Source organism: Vicugna pacos, chromosome 11 (assembly GCF_048564905.1).
Source record: "Vicugna pacos chromosome 11, VicPac4, whole genome shotgun sequence".
NCBI lineage: Eukaryota > Metazoa > Chordata > Mammalia > Artiodactyla > Camelidae > Vicugna > Vicugna pacos.
Window position 1 is genome coordinate 5460935 of NC_132997.1, and position 24430 is coordinate 5485364.

The 24430-nt window shown below is 41.8% G+C and overlaps 1 protein-coding gene and 1 long non-coding RNA gene across 2 annotated transcripts in view; both read left to right on the top strand.

The window, feature by feature from the left end:
* LOC140699575 (trafficking protein particle complex subunit 9-like) overlaps positions 1-24430 on the top strand; it is a 133737-nt gene that overhangs the window by 41992 nt on the left and 67315 nt on the right. The window lies entirely within an intron of this gene.
* Positions 539-19933, top strand: LOC140699604 (uncharacterized). Its single transcript, XR_012077814.1, has 3 exons — positions 539-767; positions 1363-1488; positions 19744-19933. It is a non-coding gene; the product is annotated as an uncharacterized lncRNA (long non-coding RNA).

Here is a 24430-nt window from a genome sequence, read left to right on the forward strand (position 1 = left end):
GTCAGGTGGATGGGAGAGAGATGGAGCCAAGGCCTGGGCCCAGATTCCGGTTTAAATCGCCATTTCTTCAACATAGGGCCTTGGAACAGAATGCATACTCTCTTAACCTGTTGGTGAATCTGTGAAATTGGCATGATAATATTCGTTTCATCCTGGGATTGTTGTAAGATCTAAAGAGTATTATAGCACACATGAAGCATTTAACACGCTGGCACTTAGCAGTGTTAACTGTGTGGGGCCGCCCCGCTTAGCGTGTGTCAGAGCCGTAAAGGCAGCATTTGTCTGTTGAGGATGCACTTGTAGCCCCTTGGCTAGGTTGTGAATTTGCTGATTTCCTTTAATACTTGTAACTCTGTGTGACATGGGCAGTTATTTTCATGGACAGATGAGGAATCTCAGGGTAAAGAAGACTGTGTAATTTGCCCAAATTCAGACCATAATTTTGGGTTCAGTGGCCTCGGTTCAGCATGGGCCCCTGGGCCTTCTGCTCTCTCCGTTCAGCACCAGAGCCAGAAATGGATTTGGCTGTTTCCCTGCCCAGAATATCCAGCAGGCCGCAAGACACCCCTGGCCCTGTGCTGCTTGAGCAAAAACTCCGGAGGAGAGGCAGTTACAAAAGGGATAAACATAAAAATAGACGACAGCAAACTGTGATCAGCCCAGAGAAGGAAAGGAACACGTCTCGCCGTGCAGAGCTGTGAGCTTTCCCTTCTGGGCTGGTCTGGGTGCGTTCATCTCAGCTAAACAAGCTCTGCTGTTGCAGCAAGGTAGGAAGGCAGGGCGCGTGTGGGTAGGTAGACAGGGCCATATTGATCGTACTCATTCCCCATTAAGTGGCAGCTTTCACGGGCACTTACCTAGTAAACAGATGTGGGCCATAATCATCACGCACATTGCTTGGAAGTTTTATTGACCCCAGCTTTGAGATGAGGTCATTGAACCCGGGGAGTTTGCTGCATGCCCGTGATTACCTTGCAAATACCCCAACTGTTCTTTCAATCTAGACTGGTGTGGCTGTCATGCCCCAGCCCTGTGAATGGCATCGTGTAGCTTCTCCCAAGTGGCCCAAATGACTGACATTGATATGCTTAATTCGTTGGAAATGGTATGTGGCAATAATAGAAAAAGGTAGTAAGAAATTGTATGGAAAACTGGAAAAAACCTATTCTTCCCCAGCTGGGGGAGCGTAACCTGTATCATTCACCCTACTCACTGCCTGTCACCTCCTCCCTGCCGACTCCGTGTTCAGAAGCCACTCTGAGCCTTGGGAGAACATTTTTCCTCATGACACTTTTGACTAGGACCCGCGACATCTCTGTCCCTGGTTAACTCTCTCTTCAAAGCCATTTAAATTTTTTGCAGGCTCCTCCACTCAGATGTAAGAATAGCCTCTTTAAACTTCTTGATGCAGCTCCGTAATGAAGATCTTGCGATGGAAACCTAACCAAAACTGGGATGTATGCACAGTGACTGCAACCTCAGCACATTGTGAGTTCATAATCAGAGGGGTGGGTGACTCAGGAAAGGCTTTTTTAAGGTAACAAGGGGAAAGTGAAAGGACGCAGGCTGTTTGAGAAAGAAACATCTCGGTCACAGCCAACAAGACACCTGTGTTCAGGATGGGGTGTGGCGAGTGCAGAGTTCTCACAAATAAAGAAGTGATGTGACGGGAGGGAGGACAGCTGGGTACTTTATTGGGGAGAAAAAAGTGGGCTGAACATTTCCTGGTTGAACAAGAGGATTGTGACATGATGTGCTTGTATTTTGGAGAGAAGGGTTTTGTGGGGACAGGCCTAGGATTACGCTGTCTGGCTGGGGAGTCAGCACAACAGAGAAACACAGAGATCCTGGCAGACCCCAAGGCCCAAGCTGGCGAGAGGCTGCCCGCAAATTGGAGCCCTGGAGGCTGGTTCTGTCCCTTAGCTGGGGACTCAGACCTCGCTTCACAGCCCAGTCCTGTTGATACAAGAATAAAAAGCGTTGGGCATGAGAAGGGCTGTGCCCCACGCTTTCGTTTAGCCCCTGGGATGTGCCCCAACAGATTTTGTTCTTTGACTTCATGCAGTAAAGAATTCAAGAGCAAGCCAGTGTTGAGTAAAGGTATATATATTCAGAGAGATACATTGAAATGCAAGAGAAACGTCACGAGGTGTGGGGGTTTGATGCACAGATTAGAAGTAGGTACACACTCCACAGACAGAGTGTGGGCCTTCTCCAAAGAGGGAGAGAGAGTGGTGACCGCGAGGTGGCGCTGTGTTGCTTGTTTTCTTGGGCTTGGTGGTTTCATATGCTAATAAGTAGAAGGACCAGCCCTAGGGCAAGGGGCTGGGATTCCCAGGGAGTTGGCCATTTCCCACCCTTTGACATTTTGTGGCTATCATTGGGACTGCCATGTGCCTGGGGCATGTTATTCACCACGTTACTATTACAATGGGTGTTTACTGAATCTCAAGATCTGCTAGAAGTTAAATCTCTTCATCCTGAGCCTCAAGGCCTTTTGGGGGTTGAATGCTTCACCATTTTGATGTCAATTGCTGTGGCCTTCCTTGAATGGCTGTGCTCTTCCCCCTTCCATCCTGTATCACTGTGATGACACAAAGACAGTAAAGGCTGGGCCCTAACCGTGCTCCTGCATTTAAGGGCGGGAACTGTGGGGTGGGCTTATGATGACTCTGAGTGGTGAGAAGGATGTTTCAGATTTTCTCACGTGAGACATGGGGATCTGCCAGCAGCCTCCCCAGATTTATCTCACGGGCATTATCCCTTGTGTTGTTATGGAAACAACAGGCCAGCCAAGAAACAAGAATCACACAGAGGGTTGGAGTACTGAGATTTATTACGCTGGCAGGCTCAGAGAGGTTTCTTTTCCAAAGCTCTGAGCACCTCCAAGATGTGCACATGAGGTTTTATAGGATTAATTACAAGTATGGGGCTATTAGCCAATAAGGCTCAAACAACAAAAAGCAAGGAATCAGTACACTGAAGCTTATCAATTTGGAACAGATCCCGTTACTGACAAATGTTGACCTTGGATTTTCGGGTTAGCTTCTTAGCCCAGTAAACTGACACTAAACTTCAGATTTACCAGGTAGCCCAGCAAAACTTACATCACTAAACCGACACTTATCACACTTAGATTTGTGACTTAGCTTGTTAGCCCAGCTGGGGTTTTCCTTCACAGTGTCACTTATCTTTTGTATTTTTCTTTTTATCTTTTTTTAAATATTTAATCCAAATTTAATATCAGGGTTCTTTGGGAAAGATATTTCTCTTTTTCTTTTCTTTGGGGCTCTTTTGGGGGGCAGGTAATTAGATGTATTTATCTGTTAGTGGAAGCCCTGGGGCTTCAACCCAGGACCCCGTGCACGCTAAGCACACGCTCTACCACCCGCCCCATCATCTTTTCTTTTTGGTTTAGCTGCCAAGAATCCTACAGCTGAATTTCTAGTCAGCCTTTAACACTTGCCCTGACTTCATGGAATCCATTTTTATGAGTTTATCTCCCCCTGGCTTCATTTAAGTATTGAATATCCATTTTCTCTTCACTCTCCGTTTTGCCTTTTTGTTGTTATGGTTCTTAAGCTGTTTATAAAAGAATTGTTTAAATTCTCTTTTAGCAAGAGGCTGAATGTGAATAAATATGTAAACAAACAGCACAATTAAATGTTTTATACATTCTGATCTGTTTAGTAGTTACTTAAAAACTGAATTGAATATTAAAGTAATAGCATTTAAAAATATTTTTTAATATTTTATAAAAATATAGCTGATTTAAAATATGATATTAGTTTCAGGTTTACAATAGATGCTCCATTTATAGTTACTGTAAAACATTGTCTGTATTCCCTGTGTTGTAAGATACATCCATGTAGCGTGTTTACATTACATGTTGCAGTTTGTATAAGAAAGTTGGGTAACGCAGAGCCTGGGACGTGGCTGGGTCTGACCCAGGTTCACGCTCATCCTGCCTGTCAGAGCTCAGGCCTTCACAACTGTCTGCACGGGAGCGAGTGGAGGCAGCTCTCATCAGTGCTGGCACCACCCTCTGAGTGGCAGTGACAGCAGTGATTTTGTGTGGAGGTGCAAAGTGTTTTTCCAAGAGCTTTATATGCGTTTCTGCATTTAATAATAAAAGCCCTCCTGTGAGGAAGCGTTTTAAGTTTTCAATGTATAATACATTTTATTTTGATATTGATAGATTTCAAATCTCTGGAAAATTTACAGGAGTAGTAAAATAAGTGCTTAGATAGAGTTCACTTTAAAGGGCACTATTTGGCTTTCTGTGTCTGGCTTATTTTAGCATTAAGTTTCAAGGTTCATCCATATTGTAGCCTGAATCAGTTCTTTATTCTTTTTGTTTGATAATATCATTTTCAATTTTTTTTCGTTTTTGGTCTATTTAAAAATATTTTCATTGAAGTCTTGTTAGTTTATAATGTTGTGTCAGTTTCTTGTGTACAGCACAACACTTCAGTTAAATAGGAACATACCTGTAGTCATTTTCATACTCTTTTTAAACATAAGTTACTATAAGATATTAAATATATTCTCCTGTGCTATACAGTATAAACTTGCTGTTTATTCTTTACATACTCAGTATCTGCAAATCTTGAACTCCCAATTTATTCCTTCCCACACCCTCTCCCCACTGGTTACCATAGTTTGGTTTCTAAGTCTCTGTGTCTGTTTCTGTTCTGTAGATATTCTTTTTTCTTTCTTTCTTTTTTTTTAGATTCCACATGTGAGCAATCTCATATGGTATTTTCCTTTCTCTTTCTGGCTTACTTCACTTAGAATGACATTTTCCATGTCCATTGATGTTGCTACAAATTGCATTATTTTATTATTATTTTATGGCTGAATAGTAGTCTATTGGACAAATATGCTACAACCTCTTTATCCAGCCATCTGTCAGTGGACATTTCGGTTGTTTCCATGTCTTGCTATTGTAAATAGTGCTGCTGTGAAGATTGGGGTGTAGGTGTCTTTTTGAATTAGGGTTCCTTCTGGATATATGCCCAGGAGTGGAATTGCTAGTTCATATGGGAGGTCAATATTTTGTCTTTAGAGGAACATCTATACAGGTTTCCACAATGGCTCCACCAAACTGCATTCCCACCACAGTGTAGGAGGGTTCCCAATTTTCCGCAGCCTCTCCAGTATTTATTGTCAGTGAACTTCTGAAAGATGGCTATTCTGACTGGTGAGAGGTGACACTTGATTGCAGTTTTGATTTGCATTTCTCTGATAATGATATTGAACAATTTTTCATGTGCCTACTGGCCACTTGTACGTCTTCATTGGAGAAATGTTGCTTTAGGACTTCCGTAAATTTTTGAATTGAATTGTTTGTTTGTTTTTCTTATGAAGTATAAAAGCTGTTTACATATTCTGGGAATTAAGCCCCTAGCAGTTTCATTTATTGCAAATATTTTCTCCCATTCCATAGGTTGGTTGTCTTTTTGTTTTGCTTACTGTTTTCTTAGCTGTGTAAAAGTTTGTAAGTTTAATTAGATCCCTCTTGTATATTTTTGGTTGTTTTTCTATTGCTTGAGTAGACTGCTCTAGGAAAACATTGCTGAGATGTATGTCAGATGTTTTGCCTATGGTTGTTTCTAAGAGGTTTATACTATCTTGTCTACATGTTTAAGTCTTTAACACATTTTGAATTCATTTTTGTGCATGCTGTGAGGAAGTAGTCTAACTTCAATGATTTACATTCAGCTGTTCAGTTTTCCCTACACCACTTGCTGAAGAGGCTGTCTTTACTCCATTCTATGCTCTGACCTCCTTTGTCAAAGTTTCAATGACCAAAAGCTTGTGGGCCTATTCTTGATAATTTTGTTTATCCGTTCATTGATGGGTGGATATTGTTAGTAACTTTTGGCTACTCTAAATGATACTGCTATGAATATTGATGTGAAATTTTTTATGAGAATATGCTTTCATTCTGTTGGCTGTACATTTGGCCCGCCATATCTGTAGTTTCCACTACATGGATCCAGATGACTGATTGTAAAGGGACTCGAACATCCCTGGATTATGGTATCCAGGGTGTGGGGTTCCTGAAACCAACCACCCAAGGTTATTGAGGGATGACTCTACATATAGGAGTGGAATTGCTGAGCCATATAACTCTAAGCTTTTGAGGAAATACCAGACTTCTCCAAAGAAGCTGCACCATTGCCCCTTTCCTCTGGCCGCATAAGAGGTCACTCTGCCTCCTGAATGACATTTGTTATTGTCCATGTTTTGGTTATAACCATCTTAGTGGGTGTAAAATGAGATCTCATTTTGTTTTTGATTTCCCTAGTGATGCTGAGCATCTTTTCATATGCTTATTGGCCATTTGTATATCTATTTAAATTCGTGGTAAATTTAAAAATTGGGCTTATTTCCTTGTATTGTTCAGTTGAAAGCATTCGTTATATATCCTGGATACTACTCTCTTATTAGATAAATGCTTTACAAAATTTTTCATCTATTCTGCACATTGTCCTTTCACTATATTTTTTTTAAACATTAAAACAATTTCTTTACAGGGGAGGTAGTTATGTAATGATTTATTTTATTTTTCTTGTTAAGCATGCACTCTCTCACTTGAGATACCCATTTTCCCTGTCATTTCACTTTCTTGATGATGTCCTTTGTAAGGAAAAGGTTTTAATTTTGATGAAGTCCAGTTTATCTGCTTTTTTCTTCTATCATTTGTGCTCTTGGTTTTGTATCTATGAACCAAAAGCTTATCCTAGGCCCACAAAAATTTATACTGTGTTTTCTTTTAGAAAGTGTATAGGTTTAATTTTTACATTTCTGTCTGTGATCTATTTTGAATTAATTTTATTTGTTATATAAAATATGTGTGTTCAGATTCCAGATTGATTCTTTTGCCTGCAGACACCCAGCTGTCCCTGAACCATTTGTTGAATAGACTATTCTTTCAATGGAGTGTTTTTGGCCCCCTAGTGGAAAACTGTCTGTAAATGTAAGTTTTCCCCGTGGGTTTTTATTGTGTCTCTTAGCTATATTTATCCACACTTATGCCAGTATCATACTGACTTAGTACTATAGCATTTTAGTACACTTTAAAGTGAGTCCTCCAACTTTATTCTTCTTTTTCAAGGTTGTTTTTGCTGTCCTGGGCCCCTTGCACGTCCATGTGAATTTTGGGATCAGTTTTTCAATTTTTGCAAAGAAGTTAGCTGGAATTTTGATAGGGATTCCACTGAATATATAGATCACTTTGAGGAGTCTTAACATTTATAATAATTTTGTCAATCATTCCAAGAAAATGGAATGTCTTCCATATATGTAGATCTTTTAAAATTTATTTAGGTGATACTTCAAAAAGTTCAATGTAGAAATCTTGTAAATTTTTGTTAAATGTATCTCTCACTTTATTTTTAATGCAAAGGCTGAGTTTCTTATGGGTGGGACTATATATCAATCTTCTTATTTCTAGAAGTCCTTCACAGCAAATACCCTAGGTATATATTTGCTACATAAATCTATCCACAACTATTCCCCGCCCCATGATATAAGAAACCAAGACCCAAGTTAAGCTACCTGAAAACACATATGTGGAAGTGAGAAATGAGACCCTTGGGTGGGGCTTTGTGCAGATGGTACTGAGAGCTTATTCAGAATGGCTTTTTCTTAATTTCTTTTAAACAACCCTTTCAGTGTATTTAGTCAGATACATTAAGAAAATGCCCTTTTGATGTGTGGAGTAGCTAAGACTATAATTTTCAGATAAATTCTAGTGAGAGTGTTGTACTTGAAACCTAATTTGCATCAATTTTTGAAGATTTATGTTTCAGGAGATTTGACTAAAGAACACCTGTCTTTATTCAATAACGAGAACTAAATGCTCAAGCAACATGTAAGAGTTTGAGCAAACTGCCCCCGCCCCGTAGTGCTGGGTGGCTGCAGCTGTAACTGAGTCAGCGTTTACCTCTCCCAGTATGCTTGTGGTGATCTGCTCTAAGGGGCTCGTCCAACAGTTTGTCAGTAGTCTGTTAGACAATGTCATAAAACATTGATTGAAGGTTGCTGGAATGCAATATATTCTTATTAATATTAAGTAAGTACATATTGAGTGCTTACTGTATGATGGAATTGTCCCTCAGCCTCACATGAATATTATTTCTCTTAAAACCTCTCATATTTCCTTGTTATTCTCACTTTACAAATAAGGAGACTGAGAATTATGTCTTCTCTCTTTTGGGGGGAGCTCATTATCAATGATGAGAATTTGTAAGGAAAAAGATATTGATTCATCATGAGAAAACATTTTTGTGAGAGTCAGCAATGAAGAAGATGAACACTGAAGAAAGTGATCATTGTTCGAGTGAGACAAGCCCTGGGTTGTGCGGAGTCAGCATCCCTGTCCTGGACACGGTATGTGTAGGGCTGCGTGGTGGGTGAGGTGGCGCGGCCACGCAGGGAACGCGGATGCTGGGGCCTTAGGCTGTGCTCAAGCCCGGTGGGGCTTTCTCCTAAGGGCAGTGGACCATCATTGACAGATTTTAAGTAGGAGAGTGGGGTGCTCTCGTAGTTCACATTTGTCTTGTAGAATGCTTGGAAACATTTAGAAGGCTTGGCAGGAGGTGATGTGATGAGTCAGTGTAGGGTGGCTGCGAGGTGTAGCAGTGTTCAATTTTCAAGTGGTTTTCAGGCCCATGCTTATGGCTTAGTAGCTGTGTCAGTTTGAATGACACAGGCAAGGAAGTGAAACAATTTATCTAGTCAATTGAAGCAGTGATGTACCCAATTCCCAGGACTGTTGTGGAGATCCAGTGAGATACACTGTGCAGTGTGCAGCATGGTCTCCAGCACAGAGTCAGTGCTGAGTGAGTGCCAGTGAGTATCTGGTAGGTCAGTTTAGGGTGGTGGGACTCGGTGACTGAGGATATCTGGTCCTTGAAGGAGGGGTCCATTCGCATCTGTGAGTGATGGGCCTGAGTTGGTAAACGCAGGGAGACCTTACCCCCCGACCAGAGGCCCTGGGTAGGACGGCTCGGGAGGGGCACCGTGAAGACAGCTCTTTGCAGGTGGAGTTGGAGGTGCCCTTGAAACATCTACGTGCAGTGTCACGAGCTTAAATAGGAGGTCTTGGCCCAGGCTGTGCATTTTCCTAAAATCTCAAGTCCTGAAGACGCCAAAGTATTGATCACTGAAAGTGAAGTCATACTTTAAAGGACAAATGAATAGTAGTATCATCTCTGTCATCAAAGCTCACGTCTATTTATTCATCACTCAGTTTGCTAATTGGGTACTTACAGAGCTCACTTCACCCTCCTCCCGTGGGATCAGGCTCCACAGAGAAGAGCTGGTGAGTCTCCCTCATTTCAAGAAGTAGACACATTTAGATTGTAGCGTTCTGTACCTTGCCAGACTTAGGATATTAGTCTGTTGGTTTAATTGTATTTTCTGTTGGCCATGTCCTGACAGGAGAGTAATTTTACCACATGGACATGTTTCTATTAGCTGTTACTGAGATTTTCTGATCTGATACATAGTGTATGTATTATATTAACTTTGTAGAGTAGTTACCATTTTTCTGTCTTTGCCCTTTAATTTTGTTTGCCCCTTCAGTGTTATATCCTTTTTGGGGCCTTACTTTTTTTTAATTAAATAATATCTGTTAGCAGTTAAGAAAACAAAAGCAAAGAAAAAATGCACATGAGAGCTAAATTTAGAAAATGTCTAGTGTGGTTTCTGTCTCGGCAATGGAGGGTTCTAGAAACTCTTAGAAACCTTCATTAGACAAGTGTTATAAAATGCTGATTAACAAATAAAACCTTCCTTCCTCATCTTTCAACCTGCACAACTAATTGTCAAGAAAGTGAGGGGAAATTCTCAGAAGCCAAGACAAACGAGAAAGCAGGGATTCTGGGAGATACGTGAGCGTTAGAAGCCGTGGGGTGCTGCTTGGCTTCTGGACTTATTTTCAGTTGCCTTGACAGGAGGGCAGGAGATGAGCCCCAGGCCTCTCAAAATAGGAGTTGGATGGGTGATCATATTATGGGCCTAGCCAATCCTGAGTATCTTGGTTTACTAAAGGGTGAAAGAGGAAAAAAAATTCCTCAAGGCAAGAAAGTAAGGAAAGTCAATTTTGTTGGAAGTAGGGAAAAATAACAAATCCAAAGTAAGGATATAGTTTAAAGCTGTTCTGACATTAGAGTGACCACAACCTCCTGGCAGAAAACCACAGCTACTCCTTGATTGATAAGTTGTGTTTTGAATGAATCAGTGAACAGCCATTCTGAAAAAGGCCTCCAGAGTCTTGTGGATCAAGATACTGGACAGCAAACACCTCTCTTCCAAGGTCTCATTCAAATAACCAGAATGGTTTTAAAGGAAACTATCAATAATCTGAGTTCTATTTATTGACATTACTATATGCTAGGAATTCAGAGGTGACTATGTAGTTGTCTCCTCTTTCATGGACCTTACTTTCTCTTTGGGGAGACAAAATGACATAGTTGGGTATCTTGGTGGAGGGAGGTGTTAGTCTGTTGCAATTAGCCAGGAGAGGAGATTAAGAAAACAGTGAAGGGTGGGTGAACATTTTAGCTGAGGACAGTCTTGTTCACTTGGCTTTTAATTGCAGGCTCAATGAGCTGTCACTGGAGGGAATAGATCTTACGGAGGATGGACTTAGCTCAGGTCTCTTTGGAATGGACAAGGGAACCTTGAGAAAGACTGTCAAATCTGTGCAGACATTAAAGTTCACTTGAACGTGCTCCATCCCTGAGCCAAAGATAGGACAAATATGCAGCACTTCTTGAGGACAGAGGAGTGGTTTTTAAGGTTCTTCAAGAATGAATCCCAGGGAACCGAGATGGCCAGTTGTCAAACTGAGACTTTGCTCTTTGGACGGTGTACCCATCAAGGGTATTGGCCTTTTATATGTTTCCATTTGTCTTTAATACATGTCTGTTGATGAGGACGTGGGCACAAGTGTTTGACACCTTGTCGAGGTGATTTTGGATACCTGCCTAGAAGCACGGGCACAGTTGCCGCTACATCATACATCTTGCAGCCCGTCCCTTTCCCCAGCTCCGTAATCACGGCAGAGTGGTTCCTTGTTGACCTGTCCATCTCCTAAGTGACATCATAACCCATGAAAAGACCGGAGCATATTAACTTGGCTTTGTTAAAGTCAAAGGTACAGATCAAATATGGAGTCAGATTTGTAATTTCCTATTTCAGTAGTGCCATGGAGAAGACAGTTTGGTCAGCTTTTTGTAGTGCCCTGGAGGCATTCTCTCTCAGCTTCTGGGCGCCTCTGTAGAAAACCCTTCATAGCTGTCTGGCCTGCTGGAAAAGCACTCTGCCTGTTTTACCCTGAAGATGTGTTCTGTTTATAAACTCATCACTACTACTTGGAAAACAACTCAATAAAAACTCAGTTGGTTTTCCACCAGCCATGGGCAGGGGTGAGGTAAACAGTGTTATTATTTCATAAAATAATAGTAATAATAGTAATTGTGATATTAGTAGTAGTAGTAGTAGTAATAATAATAATAATAATATTAAAAGAAGTCTTAAAACAGGACTGAGCACATTGGAGAGAGTCAATAAATGCTTTCTGGCTTAAATCAAAAGTGATGACTCAGTGATTCCATGGCTGGTCTATTTGCTAAGCTAGTTACTCTTTGCTCCATTACACATTTTTTTTAAGTGAAAAAGAAATACAAGCAAATGGTTAAAAAAAAACTCAAACAGAGCACAAAATACACAAGTGAAAGAAGATTTCCCTCATCCTCTGTTCTTTCAGCCTTCTCTGGAAATGTCACTGTTTACTATCCTTTGGGTGCTTTTCCAGATATGCTTTGCACATTCCCACCTATGTATTTAAATTAGTTTAAAATTTTAGTTATTTTTAACTTAAAGGGATTTAAATCCTCAAGTGGCTTCTGGCCGGGTAATAGAAAAGAACAAATCTGACTCCATATTAGATCTGTTCCTTTGAATTTAACCCTATGCTCTGTCTCCTAGGCTTCATCTTGCTTGTAAAACAATGTTGCCTAGAGCCTGAAATAAACAGGAGATCCTATTCTGAAGGCTCTGACCTTTAAGGATATTTAACACTTTCATTCATTAAAAGATAGCAAATTGCATAATAGAAAATAACTTTTGTTTTGTTGGAGGATTGCAGGGATCTGACCCACGCAGATAGCTGCAAGAACAAAGGATTCTAAGAAGAAGGAATCCCTACACTAAGAAGTTTGCAACAACCAAGCACACAGGAAAGGAGCCTGAATTGTGACTTGGGGAGATGGTTTTCCAGGACATTAGTTTGCCATCTAGGTCTACAGAAACTTGCTATTCCGTGCCCCAACATCTGGTCTCCCAACTTATTGTCCTGTCCTGCACTGAGGAGAAAGAATTTCGACTTGGTAACACTCCTATCTACCTAGAAAGCTGGGCACTGGAGCTGAGTGTTATGGAAACAGGCCAGCCAAGAAAAGCACCAATCGGGGTGTTGGGTGTACTCAGAAGTATTATGCCGGTGGGCTCAGAGGGGCTCCTGCTCCGAAGTTCTGAGCACCTCCAAGACGTGCACATGAGGTTTTAAAGGCTTAATTACAAGTAAGGGGGAATTAGCCAATAAGGCTCAAAGAACAAAAAGCAAGGAATCAGTACGCTGGAGCTTATCAATTTGTAATAGATCACATTACTGACACTTGTTGAGCTTGGAATTACGAGTTAGGTTGTTAGCCCAATAAACTGACACTAAACTTCAGATATATGAGATAGCCCAGCAGAATTTAGATCAGTAAACCGACACTTATCACACTTAGATTTGTGACTTAGCTTGTTAGCCCAGCTGGACTTTTCCTTCACATGAGGACAGCTCTCCCACACCCAGGGAACCACTGCGAGCCCTTGATGTTTCCACTAGGGTTGGGTATGGTTTACCCAGGAGGGATGGGGACTATGCACCAACACTCAGGCAGTCTGCTCTGTCTGGGGCTCTGATCTTGTACCATCCCGCTCCCCGCCAGCCCAACACCTGGGATAGTGGAGCTAAGGCAGTGATCCTGCCTGCCTGTTTCCCAGCGTGTAAAAGGGGAATATGTACCTTTCCCAAGGTAGTTCTGAGCGACAACACCTGCGGGTGCTTGGTTCTCAGAGCAAGAGAAAACCCAGGTCCGCGTGGGGGCAATGGGTGTGATCCCCATAGGGCTTCTGCAGAAGCATCGGTTGGAGGGCTGGATCAGGGAGGTAAAACTTGAGCTGCGGGACTTGAAGGGTTACAGAATGGTACAGAGGCTCGTCTGCCACCTCTGGGTGCCCCAGAGGTAAAGCTTTTTCTCTCCAACACCGCTACCACCCTCCCCTCTCCATATCCCTCCCTAGTCTCTGCTCATCCTGTCCATCTGTATCCCTCCACTTTTCCCCTCTGCTCCACCCACTCCCATCTTCTCCCTCCCTCGCTGTCCCACCTTCTCTCGCAGAACCCAGAGAGGATCGCTGGCCCTCCTGCGCATGCGCAGTCAGTGCCAAGTGGTCAGTGCCCTGAAGACACAACTGACAAATAGAAGGGGGCCGCACCCTGTTACAGCGGGTGCTTTCACTTTTTGGGTCCTTATGTAACTGCGTGGTGTTATTCAGGATCACCCATTCTGAACTGTGTGATGGTGCTGCGGTGTCTCCTAGTTATTTGTTTCTGTAAGTACTCATGTATTTTTTCCAATGTGTGGCACTAGACATCTAAAAATGCATTTTTCAGATGAAAAATAATGTGTATTAAATATAAAAGTCTGAAAAAAGGGTCAAAAGGGTCTATCCTTTTCCCAGTATTCAGAGATAATAATTAACACTTTAAAATCTATTTTCTGTTCTTTTCATCAGTGTGTATTAACTCTGTCATAAAAACCAGCGAGCACTGTGTTCCTGTTTGCTGTATGGAGACCTCCATTTTCCATTCGGCTTATTACAATTTTTTTTACAGTATTCTATCTCTGCTGGCATGATTTTTAATGACCATTATAGCATTCTGTGTTGTGGAATCCCCGTCCATTTTACCTTGGACTTAAGTAAACTTTTAAATTCCAAGTAAACTTAACTGGAATACTGAAAAGAGAACTGTGGTGGTACCGAAAGTCCCCTACTTCCCTTCCCCTTTATTCCTGAGAGTAAAAACTGCTGACAATGTGGAGTATATATTTCATGACCTTTAGGCCTATGTCATATATATATACACATACATAAATGTATATGAGTAATCTATGTATATGTGTGTGTATATAAGCTTTATTGAAAAATAAGGCCATACTATATGTTTTCTGCAGCTCGGTTTATTCACTAAGGTATATATCACAGACGTCCTCTCCCTCCAGACTCACCCGGTCCTTTCAGATAGAGTAAAGGGGTCTCCTGATGTGCAGGTTTGGTCTCTTGTGTAAGGACACCTTTCGTGGGAGAGAACTGTGGACAAGGCCTTGGACCACGCTGAAACACCGGAACTTCAGTGGCCACAGCTCACCGTGATTTACCGCATCATTGTCTTGATGGTGGACACTTAAGTTTTCTCCATTTTCCACTGTCAGAAAGGGTGTCTGACTGGCATCCTTCTTGTACAAACATTCCTGTGATCTTGTATGAGTATTCCTTTAGTTAAGGTTTCTGGAAATTTAGTCCTTTGATGTGACAACTACATAAATCCCAGGCTCCTTTCAAGTGAATCTAGAAATTCCTTCTCCTGTGGGGAATGAAAAGATGTAGAATAAATTTTGTAACCAATTCTCTATCGCTGGGTATGATTCCACTTCAGCTTTTCTTCCCACCAATGTAAACAGTGCTGTGTAAATGCTCTGATGAGTACATCTTTTTGAACTGATTCTTTTTGTAAATGAAACGATTCCTAAAAGTGAAGTTCAGCCTGTGTGTACACACGTTTTCCAGGGTTTATATATCCATTGACATGTCGTCCTCCAAAAGATCACTCCCAGTTTGTTGTCTCAAAAATGGACACTAGCTGGAATATATTTTACAAATATTTGGCAATATGATGAGCAAAATGATTTTCATTGTTTTAGTTTGCACTTTATGACCAGTGTGGTATTGAGCATTTTTCACTCATTAGCCACCTAACTTTTAAAAAGTGAATGATCCCTTTGTCCTTTGCAAATATTTCAGTGAGGGAGCTTCTTGTTGCTTTGTGACAGCTCTATGTATATTATGAACATTAGCCCCTTGTCTTCATCAACATGTATCACAGAGCTTTCCCTTGTCATTTTTTGCCTTTCATTTTGTTCAGTAGGTTCATTTTTGTTGTGGCCTAAAATAACCTTTAGATAGTAAATGTTTTCTTTTTGGGTTTTATTCTTGATATTATTCTTAGAAATGCTTTCTTATAATGGTATAAATTTCTTCTGTAGGTTTTTTTAATCTCTAAGATGGAGATGATAATGGTACTTGTTACAGTGAGGAGAAGCTGAATTGATATGAGCAAAGAGTTGTATTTGCTCTTATTAGTACTTTCTAATATTTACATCACTTTCAGTAACTTTTCTTGTGGTCATTATGACTGGAAAAGAATTTGTTATTTCCAGGGATTTTCTGATTGTACCAAGACAATTATTGAATTCATACTTTGCTTTTTAATTTGAAATCACACCTGTAAAAAATACTTATGTACACTAGAGTCTCTTTTTGAGCTCATGATTTATTTCTGTCAATCTTACTTTCTTACTCTAGCACTATATCTTACATATTGTAAAAATTTATTTAATATCTGACAGTGCAATTTTTTGATTTGCTTTTCGATCCCTATTTTTCTTTGCTACTATTATGACTTCATTTTTCCTGAAGAATTCTAATATAATTTTTTCAAGTTAAAAAAAGGATAAGTGTTGTCATGAGATTTTTTAGTAATTTTGAATTATCTTTAGGAGAACGTACATCTTTACAAAACTGCTTTCCTCCATACAAAAAGTTGATGTCTCTACTTTCATACTTCTTACTTTACCCCTCAGTACAGTCCTGTACTTCCTCCATATACAACATGGGCATTGTTTTTGAGTTTATCCCAGATTATTGTTGATGTTTTTGTTAATTTTTTAAGTGAGAAATTTTTGCTATTATATTTTTTAACTGTTAAAACTGACACCTAGGAAGGCAGATTCGGTTTGTAAATACTCACTTTGTAACTTCTCATTTAAAATTGTAAGTATTAAGTACTTGTTACAGAATCCTTTCTTTTCTGTTTTTAAAAATTTGTTTCCAAGATTCTCAAAATGGTCATAGCTAAGTAGTATAGGTGGGGAGACAGATGGAGAGAGGTAGTGTGGCTCATGTACAAACTGTGAGCACTTTCATGGCTGCCTTTACGTTGGAAAAGCTGCTGAAGAGTCCAGGTTAGACCAGGGGTGGCTTTGTATGCACTTGAAAGCCAGCTTTCCTGCCTATATGGTGAAGCCTGGTGGGCGTGGCAGGTAGATGATCAAGGTCGAATGGAGGTTATTGGCTGCACAGAGCGCTGTTTCTGAGAACTGGAGACCATCGCCATGGGAAATGCTTGGTGCCAGGAACAATGCAGAGGAGCTGGGGACCCTATGTGTTAAGGATTTTCCAGCCCTAGTAGTGGGAAGATCAGACTCTGCGTTCAGATCTGAGTTTGAATTCATCCTCTTTAGTTTACTTGTCCTCTGACTTTGGTCAAGCTATATACCCTCTTTCACTTCCTGTTTCCTTGTCTCTCAAAGTAGGAGAATTACATCCTGCTGCTAGAGTGTTTGATCAGGTTAAATAATTTGTGTCTATAAGATGTCACGTACAGTCACAAGCTCAGTGAGAAAAGGGCTGTTGCCTGTTCTTCTGCAACTCAGTGCTTGACAAGACATGGGGGAAAGCCAGTCCCTAATTTGTGTGTGATGCAAGTAGGAACAAAATTAATGTCTTGCCTTTCCCTAGCAGTACTCTTACAGCTTTGCTTCATTTACTTCTTTCCTCCTTTCCTTTCCCCTTTCCCATCCTCCACCAAAAGAGCCTGAGACTCTCTCAGAATAATAGATTCAAATTAATTTAAAGGTAGGCTCATTCTCACGAAATAATAATAACATAAAAAAAACTGTGCATATCCCAGAATACGTTGTATTTGATTTACACACACACACGTGTGCGCGCACACACACACACACACACAATCAGGCTACCTCCCACTTGCAGAGGGAGAAGGACCACTTTTTCTGAGTTTTCACTCACTGAGCGTGAGAACAATGTCTCTTACACAGACTTTCACCAGGCTTCGTGCATGGTGTTTTTAATTGAATTTCGGCTTTGTAGCCATAGATATAGTCTCCTAATAGAAGAGAGAAAGTGGAGACATAGACATTCTGCTGAGATATTGGTGTCATCATATTTTAGTTGTAAAGGACTTAAGACAGCATAGAGTCATAACATTTCATGGGTGAGAATCCATTTTGTTGTCACTTGGACAAGAACCTGGATCTTCTGCCATCTTGTCCACGTGGGTGAAGAGGCAACTGGGCAGGGGATGGCAGGCATCCTTCTTGCTTGAGTTCCATGTTCTTGCTAGTTTTCGTTGCTCAGCTGCCTTTAGTTTATGTCCATGAGGCCTCTCATGGGAAGGTCACTCTGTCCTGATAGAATGAGTTTCTTATCAGCAAAAAGCTCTGGAGCCACTCATATTTCCCAGAGTTTTCTGCTGATCTGCTGACACTTTATATAATTGAGACTTAAGAAAATACTGAATATAAAATCCTTATTGTTATTGTTTGCCCTCGAGTTCCATAGGAATGGGGTGCTGTCTCAGGCTGTCTAAAGCTCGATCTGAACAAAGATAGGGTGATAGGTTGTGCTGCTGTACCTCCAAAGTCAAAGGGGATTTCCACCTTAGCTTTTAGAATCAGGCAGATGAGTTCAAATCTTGCCTTTACCAATTATTATCTTTGTGTCTTGGGGGAGAAATTGTACTTTTTTGTGTCCAAATTTGATTATCTGTAAATAAGTTCAGTATTTATTTTAAGGTTTCTGTTTTAGAATTGAATGAGCTAATACTCTCATTTATACCTAAAATAGTGATTGCATGGTTCTATGCTGGTGCCTTGGTAGTTGATTACTAAGGGACTCCGCAGTGAGAATGGGGGTGGGGGACTCCGGGGTAATAGAGTTTATATTCCAGGATATGCTTGTAAAAGACTGGATGTGCAGTGGATTTTTAGTAAATATCTACTCCTTTCCTAATCTGCATTGATTGTGTATATATCTTTCTACTAATGTATAAACAATTTTTATTGCAATTTAAATATCTTTGTAGTACTTACAATATGTAGCTTTAAAAAATACGTGAAATAAAATGATTTGACTTTTATTTTCTTTTCAATAAGCATAACAAAACAAAAGAAAAAGAAAAAAATGTTTGAAGGAGTAGAAATAATTTTATTTCTTGGAATCAGTTCCGTATAATAGGTTTTTTGTTCGTGTTGTTAAACAGCATATAAAACTGATAGGTTGTGACATTCTAGAAATGAGGAAACAGTGGAGACATACTACCTCTAATGCAGTCACTTTGTTACCAAGTCCAAACTCGTTCTGCTTGCTGCATGACAGGCCAATAAATCGGGAGATGAGATGTTGGAGTAAGGAATAGTGACTTTATTTGAAAATCTGGCAGACCCAGAAAATGGCATATTGATATCCAGTAGAACTCTCTTCCCCAAAGCAGAATTCAGTCTCCTTTTATACTAAAAAGCGGCGGGGATGTGGCTGGTTGTTGCAAACTTCTTGCTGTACGAATTGTTTCTCCTTGGAATCCTTTGTTCCTGCAGCTGTCCATGTGGGTCAAATTATGGTGCCCCCGTATAACCTCCAAAGAAAAGAAAGGTTATTCTCTATTTTGCAACTTGCCATCTGTACATAAGTGTAGAAGAGCTAATATCCTTAAAGATCAGAGCCCGGAGAATAGGCCCTCCTGGGTATTTCAGGCTAAAGGCAACATTCTTTTACAAAAGGTGCAAAAACATCAAGTCTGAGCCTAGAAAACAAGGTACAGATTTAAAGTCAGACGAACACATCTAACATGGAGTGAAATTTGTTCTTTTCTATTAGAATTAATTTTTCTACCTCATAAATAATTTTAGTAAGAAACATGAGCAATTTTTAAATTTTTGCTTCTTAATAAAGGACTAAAACTACACTTTAGTGAGCAGGGATGCTGTGCGTGCTTTGGGGTCACAGAAAACTCTTGTTGGGGGTGGTCGACCCTGCAACATGTCTGATGCCCCGTGAGTGTTGGTGAGGGTCCCCCTAACCAGGGGCTCTCTTCAGGAACCACCATATGGGCATTGACCTCTGGAGACCTGTTTTTCAGCTGCAGGAAAATTTTTCAGATTTTGTGATGGGAAAATCACTCCAGCTGGGGATAATCAGGGAATAAAGGAAGAGGAAAAGGGCTTGAATTAGAGTAGAAGAGAAGGACAGAAGATCAGGGAGCCTGGGGGCTTGGCAGCGGGGCCTCGGGAGAGAGAGTAGCAGAGATATGGAAGTGACCGGCTACGGAACCAGCTCCTGCACCTTTCCCCGCACCCAAGCCACACAGCTCTTAATTGGGCCCAGGAATCTCTCCTGTCTGGATGTCACTCTGGGCAGAACCTTGAGAATCGAAGGTAAGGGGTGGGCAGCACTCACCTAGGGGGTCACTGAGGACTTTGATCAAGTCCTCATTGACATTCCCAGTCATATGCCTTCACCTGTTCTTTATCTCAGGATCTGAGAAGCAGGAGCAAGGAACACAGGGAGAGATCCAGGAAGATATCTGACTGTGTTAAGAGACGACAATCACAGCGACACTGGGAGCGAAAACACTTGTAGCAAAGTAAAATAAATTCACAACTATTGCATCAGAGCTGCATGTGTGAGAGAGCCTAAGCCTGTCTCAGAGTGCAGGGGACAAGAGGAAAGGAATGGTAAAATTAACACTGATAATTGAAATTTTGTTAAATAGCCTGCTACAGTTAATTCTATCACGTGAATGTATGCAGGTTTATTTCTATGAGCATTTATAGGTTCACACAACCCCACCAGCCCGTCTTGCCCCCATCGGGGATGGGATTTCTCAAGCACAGTGCCCCTCCTGCTTGCGTGGGCCATGCTGCGGGTCCTCGCCTGGGGCCGCACTGCTACAGGACTACTGAGTCCCCGAGGCACGATCTGGGATACATGACAGGAACATCTGTGCTCTTGGCTGAGGGCCTCCGTTTCACCCTGCTGTGTAAGAATGCCGGTGACTCAGTTAGAAGCATGCATCCAAGCCGTCCTTCCGTGTCATCACCATGTAGAAGCGGTGTCTGAATCTTCTGAATTTCTGCAGAATGCGGTTTACAGTCACCTTCAACAAGTGAGTGTGTGTCCTCTTTCAAGTGGAGGAATTACTGCCGTTTTCCTGGAACTTACTCACCACTAGTCCATCTGATTTTTCTGTGCTAGGATTCAGTAAGGCCTGCTAATAACTCTGCAGTCAGATCTAGAAACCCTGATGAAGAGGATTATTTATTTTCTTTCTTTAGATGATAGAACTTTATTTTCAAAATTGTGAGTTTTCTGTTCTTGGAGGAATTTTTTCGGGGGTTGGATAAACAACTTTGCTCTTACCATCTTTGTGACCTGTTGCTATATGCGTCTCACCTGTCTTCTGTCACTTGTGAGGCGTTTCCATTTGTGACCCTGTCCTGGTTGTTCATGTAATAAAACATAAAATCTGTAAAAGTACAGTCCCTTTTACTCCGAAGACATTCCACAAATACTCCTTTAATCTCTGTGTGGTTTTAACAAGACACAATCATCAGAACATATACTTGCAGGTTGCCAGTGCAAAATCCCCAAATCAATTGTCTAGCTCAACATCTAAAATTTTTCTAATCTACGTTGGATTTGTATGGATAAGTGAAGTTGTTTGCTAAGAACTCAAGACCAGGTTTATAATACAGGCTGATTTAGCTCAGCAGGTCCTCCCAAGCTGAAGCTCTGCCAGAGGGCGGGGCCAAGGGGAGAGGGCGGGTCCTGCCCTCCCTGAGCTGACAGTTTCATGGCAAAGACCTTCACCAGGTGAAGGAATTGAAGTTTCTTCTAAGAAAATTGGGTCTGAAGATTCCAAAAAGCGTGGGAGTGACACAATCCCATTTGTCTAATGTAGGGAAGAGTGGCTGTGGGGCCACTTGGGAGACTCGTGAGTCCAGGTGGGCAGTGTTGGTGGCTTCCACTTGAGCGGTAGGACAGTCAGTGGGTAAAAGCGAACAGATTGAAGGCATGTTTTGATGGTTAAAATGAAAGGATCAATGCTGTCTGTGAAGGTAGGATGGAGTAAGGCCCAGGTTTCTGGGTGGATTAATGAGTTAAATAATGGTCCTGCTGTGTTCTGAGGACGGAAAGCTGCAGAGGGAGTTCTGGGGGAAAACTGATGAGTTCAGCTGTGGGTAATGTGAAAAGGTATTAGATGTGTGATCTGGGAGCTCTGGTGAGAGCCAGTAGTGAGTAGGGGGCGGGGAGAGAGACTTTCAAATCATTTTGTCTTCTGAACATACATATAAGATTGAGTAATGACATAACCCCTTTATATTCTGGATTTAAAACCCAGTAACATTTTGCTATATAGGCTGCAGGGGTTCTCAATTTTTTAATAGAAATAAAACAAATTGAAACAAAACAGTGGAGTTAATGAACATCTTAGAGTTCATGTGTGTCCTTGTATGTATTTTGATTTCTCATCTGTTTATAAACATAATCTACAAAAAGTTAACTTGCTTAGCATAACTTTTAAATAGAGGGACGTGACACACTCTGTTGGTGGCTCAAGGTGATTTCTTGGGCAAATTATGTAGCCTCTCTGTGCCTTAGTTGCATCTTCTGTGACTGCCCCCGGGCCCCTCATCACAGCTGATTCCCTAGAATAGATGTTGGGAGGGAGGCTGCTGAAGGGAGTAAGAGGTGGCAACTGCTAGGGACACTGAAGAGAGAGACAAAAACAGATTAAAGCCGAGAAACTGAGTGCTAATACACTCAAAGGAGAAAGAATCCCGCAGTGTTTTGAGCCACTTAGCATAAGGGAAACAAAATCACGTGGATCCAAACTCTTGAGCATATGAGTATTGTGGGTGGGAGGGTGTCATCAGAAAAGGGTTGAGAAGAGGCCTTTTGGTTTCCCTTAACGTTTCCAGTAAGGATGGGGCACAGAAGCGAAAACCACCCGCTTCACAGTAGAAAGTGCTGTTTTGTGCAAAACTGACGAAGGTTGGAGACCAGTGATCAGTTGTGCTGGCAAATGAAGAGACTTCTGGATTGGGGCACTTGCTGTGACTTCCAGGTGACCTGCTGGCTGGGGGCTGTGAGGCGGGCAGTAGGTTTGCAGTGTGACCTGGGCATAATCCCTGGCTCTGAGGCCCCTGCAAGTTTCTGCAGCGGCTGCTCTTGCCCTGCGATGGGAGGGCATAAAAGGGCATTGTAGCACACGAGGGCAGGAAGGGGCTGCTTTAAAAGCAGACATGTAGCCTCCTGCAGCTGCAGACCTGCAGGCAGTTTGGTTCATTGTCGTGGAGAGGACTTTGGAGGCCTTAGCGTCGTCTTAAGACTTGTTTTCCCTTGGGGACCAGGTTTGCCTTTGCATATAAATATTGAAGGTTTGGGCTTCTGGCAAAGCTGTTTTCAGAGATGGGTATATACGTAACATATCGTATAAAATAAAATGTTTTTATTTAATATGTGGGACTTTGCAGTTGTTGGGAACAGCTCTTTTGACCTGGTCTCCACGGAGGACACTAGCGGTCGGCAGAGCGTGCGGGAGGGCAGGCAGCCTGCAGTGCTGCTGCGGGGGGTTCTCCCCAGCATGGTGCTCTGCTGAGTTCACTCTTCTCTGAGTTTGGTTGCCAGAGGAGCAGACAGCATAGTAATGAGTTCTGGTGGGATTGTATAATGACAGGAAGAAAGAGGGAGCCGTAGTTCTTCTGGACTACTACACTCTTTTGGTTCCTGATCCAGTGTGTCCCATTACAGAATTGATGAGTTGTGTCTATTCTGGGACTTGATTGAAATAAACGTGCAGCCTGAATGTTAAGAGTTATGTTTTATTTGTCAGGAGGACTCGAGCCAGGATGACCGCCTCTCGGAACACTCTGAGGGACTGCTCCCAAGAGTAGGGGAGAAGCTGGGATTATATAGGAGCTTTACAACAAAGACCAGGTAGTTAGAACAATAAAACATTGCTTGTTATCTAAAGAAAGCCAGGTATCTCAAGTTCAAGAATTTAGTGCTTTTCAATATACGGGAGGAAGCCAACATTTGGGCTCACTGAATATATTCTTTAGACAAGCACCTAGCTATCTAGGGCCAGTAATCTGTCCTTTCTTATTCTGAGTCTGCTCAGAGGGCACCGTTGTGAGTGGCTGCAGGCCTGTTTTCACTGGGGTGCGGCAGCAGTCGCTGATGACTTGTTTTCAGCATTCTTTGTTTAGTGACATGGTTGCAGTATTTTCATTCACATTGTAGTATTTTCGTTCACAGAAAATTATGATATTACCCTGATTATGGATAATCTGGAACCTTGGAAAGGAACCGAGATGGAATTACTGCAGGTAACTTCTACTTTTATAAGCCGTGTGCAAACATGAACACGGAGGAAGCATACAAAAGGATTCGGTGGTGAATGGGAAGGGTTTCTGCATGTTACAGGAGAAGGCAAGGCAGAATTCCTCTTCTTTGTGGGCAGGGACGTGAGTCCAACTTTCCTTTCTGAAGTGCTTTCTGAGAACTGTTTATGGTAATTAAGGAACATAGACAAACGGTGGCACACATTGCATTTAAGAGCTGGCCGGCTTCAAACTTGGGTATTGGACAGGTGGATTTCATAGGCAAGTGTTCAGGTGGATGGGACAGAGATGGAGCCGAGGCCTGGGGCCATATTCACGTTGAAATCGCCATTAACTCACCATAGCGCCTTGGACTAGAATGTAACCACTCTTAATCTTTTGGTGAATCTGTGAAATGGGCATGATAATATTCGTTACTTCCTGGGATTGTTGTAAGTTCTAAAGGGTATTATAGCACACATGAAACACTTAACACACTGGCACTTAGCAGTTTACACTTTGTGCGGCCACCAAGCTTGGCGTGTGTCAGAGCCGTAAAGGCAGTATTTATCTGTTGAGGATGCACTGGTAGCCCCTTGGCTAGGTTGTGAATTTGGTGATTTCCTTTAATACTTGTAACTCTGTGTTCCATGGGCAGTTATTTTCATAGACAGATGAGGAATCTCAGGGTAAAAAGACTATGTAATTTGCCCAAAGTCAGACCATAATTTTGGGTGCAGGGGCCTCGGTTCAGCATGGGCCCCTGGGCCTTGTGCCTTCTCCGTTCAGCACCAGATCCAGATGTGGGCTCGGCTGTTTCCCTGCCCAAAATATCC